This window comes from Cyprinodon variegatus, unplaced genomic scaffold (assembly GCF_000732505.1).
Source record: "Cyprinodon variegatus isolate N-32 unplaced genomic scaffold, C_variegatus-1.0 Scaffold190, whole genome shotgun sequence".
Classification (NCBI taxonomy): Eukaryota; Metazoa; Chordata; class Actinopteri; order Cyprinodontiformes; family Cyprinodontidae; genus Cyprinodon; species Cyprinodon variegatus.
Genome location: NW_015150643.1, coordinates 1,189,539 through 1,195,639, shown reverse-complemented (window position 1 = coordinate 1,195,639; position 6,101 = coordinate 1,189,539).

Here is a 6,101-nt window from a genome sequence, read left to right as displayed (position 1 = left end):
GAAGTCTTTACAAAATTGAATTAAATATATTTATATAGCTGAAAATATTTAAATGTGCATATATCTGAGTTTTTAATATTTCTCTACATCAGTGGTCAACAACCTTTTAAATGATTAGATTCATGGTCATAAGGAGAGCTAATGACCTATGAACTGGAGTCAGACTTTACCTAAACTTCATGAATAAAAAACGTTTTTATTGTGTCTTTTAATTTGTAGTTTTCTACTAGTGTCAAAAGACCCTGAGGGCGCCTCATGTGGTCCTTGATGGGCCCTTGGCGCCCACGTTCGCTGCGTTGGCGACAATTGTTCTAGACCGTCTGTTCCTGATGAAGCAAAGCAGGCCCAGAACATAAAACGGCCTCCTTCATGTTTTACAGCTGAGAAAGGGTTCTTTTGTTGATGTTCTTCATTTTTATAATCTGTGAACATAGAGCTGATGTGCTTTGATAAGAAGTTTAATTGTTGTCCCATCTGTTATTCTTGAAGAAGCGCTGTGCAACATGCAGGTTGGGAAACTCCAGTCTGGCTTTTAAAAAGGTGTCCTCCTTGGCCGTCCTCCATTCAGCCCACTTTGGATCAAACAAAGATGGATGTTGATCTGACACTGATGTTCCTGGTGCTTGAAACTCACCTTTAATCTCTTGATTTTTTTCTGGGATCTTTGTGTCACCATTCCTTTTATCCGTCTCTTTGATTCGCCATTAATTTTCCTCCTGCAGCCATGCAAAAGGAACATTTCTGAGTAATCTGTGCAACTGTAGGCAAAGAAACATCAAGCTGCTTGGAGACTTTACCTTTAATCTCCAGAGACAACTCTTTGCCTCACTTCCTCTGGTCCAGGTTGAGTGTGGTACACACCATCTCACCAAACAGCACACTGATAATCTGTAACCCTATGTGTAGGCCCAATGACTGATTATGAGATTGTAGACGCCTGTGATACTAATTAGTGGACAGACCATGATTTAATATTTCCTTTTGGTTAGATTATTTTCAGTCTTCTCTAGAGGAAACATTTTTGTTAACGTCTGCTTCATTAGTTTATTTTTAAAAATGAATCACGGTTAAAACAATATCTGATTTTCATTTCTACATAATTATCATTGCTTTTCTAATATTCAAGGTCTCTCTGTGACCGTTGCTTTTTTTACTAAACGAGGAGTGCCAACATTTTTTCCAATGTGTGTATATATCTATCTGTTTGTTTTCTTAAATAATATTTGTTGTAAACATGTGCTAATATAGCTCATATAAACATACCATATAAAAACATGGTCATGGATATAAAGGACCTAATAAGGATATAGAGATAGAAAAAAAATCTCAGATAAAACCAAAGTTTTTTGACACAATTTATTTTTCTCCTAATGATATTTTTTTTCTTACATGAGTTTATTCACAACAGCTGCTTAAAAAAGTCAAACACTTTGACAAAGATGGACATGACAGTAATATTATTCTACAACTTTGGACTTAAAGAGCGGGAAGTCAAAAGTCAGGAAGGACAACCACATAGACCCGATGGGATGTTTGATCATCTATTTCAATATTATCGTCTTCATTTTCAGCACACTGGGATCTTAAATAAATAAATACAAGATTCAATAAATAAAATAAAAAATAACAAATGTAAAAAAGTAGGATATATTCTGCTTTTCTGCTTGAAACAAGATTGTTTAGTTTCACTGAATGAAAAAATAGAGTCCTTTTAAAACTGAAACATTAACTCAGAGTTTATATCTCCTAGTTTTGGTCAGTCAGGTTTACTAAAACAACTTCTGTTTGATTAATGCCAGAATAATGAGATTATTCTTTTTATTATTCACAATATCTGAAAAATTAGATAAACTGCAAAAATGATCTAGAAATAAGTCAACATTTCCTAAATTCAGTGTATTTACCCTTAATTTCAGCAGGTAAAAAAGAGGATTTGCCAATGGAATGAATTTTTCTTCTCTTAAAATAAGAAAATTAGATAATATGCACTTGAAATAAGACAACTAAATTGTTTTTTCTTATTTTAAATGTAAATTATGTTGTTCTATTGGCAAAGTTTCACACTTACCTCCTGAATTCAAGAGAAAAACACACTTAGTTTAAAAAAAAATTACTTGTTGAGATTAAAATTTTTTCCAGTGTAAAAAGACCAGATAGCGATGCCATGGTCTTTATACATTTCTAATAGGGTTAACTTTGAAAATTTAAATAGAATATAAGCAAATATACAGATGAATTGTAAGGCAAGGACATATCTTTGTAATGAGACAGCACCGATAGAGCCTGAGTGATACAGCAGAGTAATGTTGACCTCCACAAGTCTGGTTCATTGGCTTTTTATTAGCAAACTCCTTAGATTAAAAGTATATAAATACATGGAGGCAGTGCACCTGATGGGATATGCCATGTAATGTCACCAGTTTTGATCAGAGAAGCTGAAAGGGGACAAACTCCTGCATCTATAAATGTGGCTCTCCTTAGGCGATGTCCTGGAGACAGGGATCTTTTGATGGATTATGGATTCCATACATTTTGGGAGAAGTTTTGTGATTCAAAGTACTTTTTGGACTTAATGACCCCATCCACCACCTAATCTGAGCAATATGGGGGTAGGAGCATCATGGTGTGGGTGCTTTGCTGCAGGGGTATGGGACACTGTTTGTAAAGTTAAGCAGTCAAAAATTAGGAGCAATATTTATGGTTATTTAGAAGGTGTTTCAGGAGAAAAATAAGGGGGTTATTTTTTCCCCCAAGTTATTTTTTCATTACGTCATTCATTCATTTATAAAAACCTTACTTTGTTAAATAAACATTTAGTTTGGAGCTAAATATTTAATTTGCACATTAAATATTTAGTTTTTTAAACAAATATTTAGCTCCAAATAAAATATTTATTTAACAAACAAAATATTTAGCTTGCACCAAGCGAGCTAAATATTTGCCTAGCTTTGCGATAGCTAAATATTCAGCAAATATGCAAATTCCCTTGCAGAAAACCGAACTAAATATGTAATTTGCCAACTAAATATTTAGCTTAAAAGTAAATATTTATTTATCAAAGTAAGATTTTTATAAATAAATGAATGAAATAGTGAAAACATGACTTGGAAGAAAAATAATTCTCCCTTATTTTTTTTCTCTTAAAACAAATAACCATAAGTATTACTCCTAATTTTTGACTGTTTAACTTTACAAACGGCACCCCATACAGGGGGACTGGAGCCTTTTTACAAAATAGATAACATCAAGACGGAAGAATATTTTGTAAAAATACTGAAGCAACATCTTCAACGTCTTCAGAATACACCATGACCCTAAGCATATGTATGCTTAAGCATATGGAGCAATTATTTTCTAACTTCTTAAAGGACAACAAGGTCAAAGTGATGGAGGAGCAACACAAACACCTGATATCAGTCCCATTGTTACTGAAGCCAGAGCTAAGAGGGTGTGTTTGAGCAGAGAAGCCAAATAAAACCAGCATGCTTCTGGAAGAAGAGATTTTTGATCCCTACAAAGTATTTTGAGGTAAAATAAAGCTTGAAATAAAAAAAAAACAAACTGACTTAGCCATAGCAGTTCTGTCAAGAGGAATTTTCCCAATTTTTTTTTTTTTTTAGAAAGATAGATTAAAGAAATAAATCTAAAACAAAGATTCTCTCATAACTCCGACATAAAGGAAATAGAAATCATTTTGGTAATCTACACTGACCTTAAAAAGGAAAAACTTAAGTCTGTCTTAATGACAGTCGGACAAAATAATGGCTATTTTTTCTGTACGTTGAAGGTAAAGTCCTGGGTTCAAATAAGATAACATAAAGTGCAATTTGGTCACATGCAAAACACTGCTGTTTATTGTTTACAGAATCTTGAGAGATAAAATGAGATGTCTATCTGAAATCATTGTAAACATATCTGTCTAGTCATGAAAACTAAACACAGAAAAGACCCACGGATTGAAGCTGTGCACCATAAAACGTCCGGTGTTATGCCACGTTGTCCACAAGGTGACAGTCTAAGACAAGTCTGTAAGCTAGTGTCCTGACACCACATTTTAACACACAACAATAACAACAACAAACAAGACCTCATCACTAAGGTTCTCTCTTTAGCCTAATATATTCTAACAGTAGTGTTACAGGGCTGGGCACTGATGGATTGCATATTGTTTCACATAAAGTAAAAGAAAACAACAAGTATGATCACATGGCCCTTAAATAAAAACAAAAAAACACTGACATCTCCTTTTTTCACCTTAAAGGACCCAAGAAACTGCTGTTTTGCATAAATGAAAAAGAGCGACACTTAAGAACGAGCTCTCCTCTAAGTGCTACTTTCCATGTGCATCGTTGCTCACTGCCACACTCTGAGAAAACATATGTTAATCTAAAATATATAATTGCACACATCACTATAATTTGCAGAGACCACTTTTTAAATAAAATAAAATGTCTACTTTTTTTCTGTTTTCGACTGTAGCACGATGTAAACTTAGAAACCAGGGAGACGCAAAGATACAGCAAAAATGTGGCCTTGGCAGCAGATTGCATAGTGTCCCTGGGCAACTTCATCCAACTACCTCTGTCAATCCATCTGATGATCAGCTCTTAGACACATCGGAGGTAAAATATTACCCATCCTTCAAACACCCCCACAAAAGTATTTTGGTTATTTGGTCCAGTTTCTGCAGATTCCTCAATGCATAAAACTACAGTGCCTCACAAAAGCATTTACACCCCTTGAAATTTTAGGGAACTTACAAACCCTTATTCTGTTGTATTTTATGTGATAGACCTACACACAGCAGTGTATGATTGTGACATAAAGGGAATATACAGTAAAACCTTTGAGTTGTTCAGATTCCAGCTTCTTTCATCCTTCCATTGGTATTTTCATAGTTTATTACCTGTGGTTAGAGGCATTGGGTCAGGGACCCGTATAAGATGTACATCTACGGGTAAAAAAAACATATTTCATGAGTATGAGTATATATGAAAAAATGTGGGTATCATAGAGTTACAGCATGTATGAAATTTATTTATATTTTCTTATTTATTAACTCTACACCTTAAACATTAAATTGAATCAAGAATCTCCAGATAACAGTAGTTTTTAAGCCACAGAGCAAACTTTCTTACATTGGCTAATTTACAGCCGTTAATCTGTTAGCATAGCATGTACTGGATGTGAGCGTGAGGCAATGTTTTTTACTGCCTCTGTTATTAGAAACGACTTTTTGTACACTTTGCGTTATTTACGGGTCTGAGCGGTCCTAGATAATTGTGGGTAACGGGTCGGACGGATACAGTTTTGAAAAATCAGACCTGTGCAGGACTCTGGTTCCAAGCAAAGATGGAAGGGCTCTTTGTCATCACCCTAATTTTTAGCTTGCAACAGAGACGCCTTTTTAAGCATATTCAAAACTGATCCTTGACCTGGGTGGAACATACCAACAAGTTAAAGGGGCTCAGTAACTTATTTCTATATATATATATAAAAAAGCTAACTATATGATGAAGTTTAAATAAACCAATATACATCAAGCGTTCATCCTGATAGTGTTTACTTAGTACTTTTGGAACCTGAAAAGAAATTTTGCACTAGGCAATGAGCAGACTGATCACTGTGGCCATCTACTAGCACTACCTACTCATGTATCCATCAACTTGGAAGCTTCTAAGACCCTAGCTTCAATTTCAAGCTACGCTGTGTTATAATTAATGTAGTAAATGTAGTATATTATACAGAAGTATCTTGGTTATTATCATCTGCAAACTGAAACTGATTTTGCATGATACAGGCCCTCTCAGTACAACTATAAACGTAAAAACTCCAAGACTCAAAGACTCCAATGGACCAATCTGTTATGGTTTCTGTGTCAATGCATATATATATATATATATATATATATATATATATATATATATATATATGTAAACCAGAGATGGGAAGTAACGAAGTACAAATACTTCGTTACTGTACTCAGGTAGATTTTTCTGATATTTTTACTTTACTTTACTACTTATTTTTATGGCGACTTTTTACTTCTACTCCTTACATTTTTACACAAATCTCTGTACTTTCTACTCCTTACATTTTTA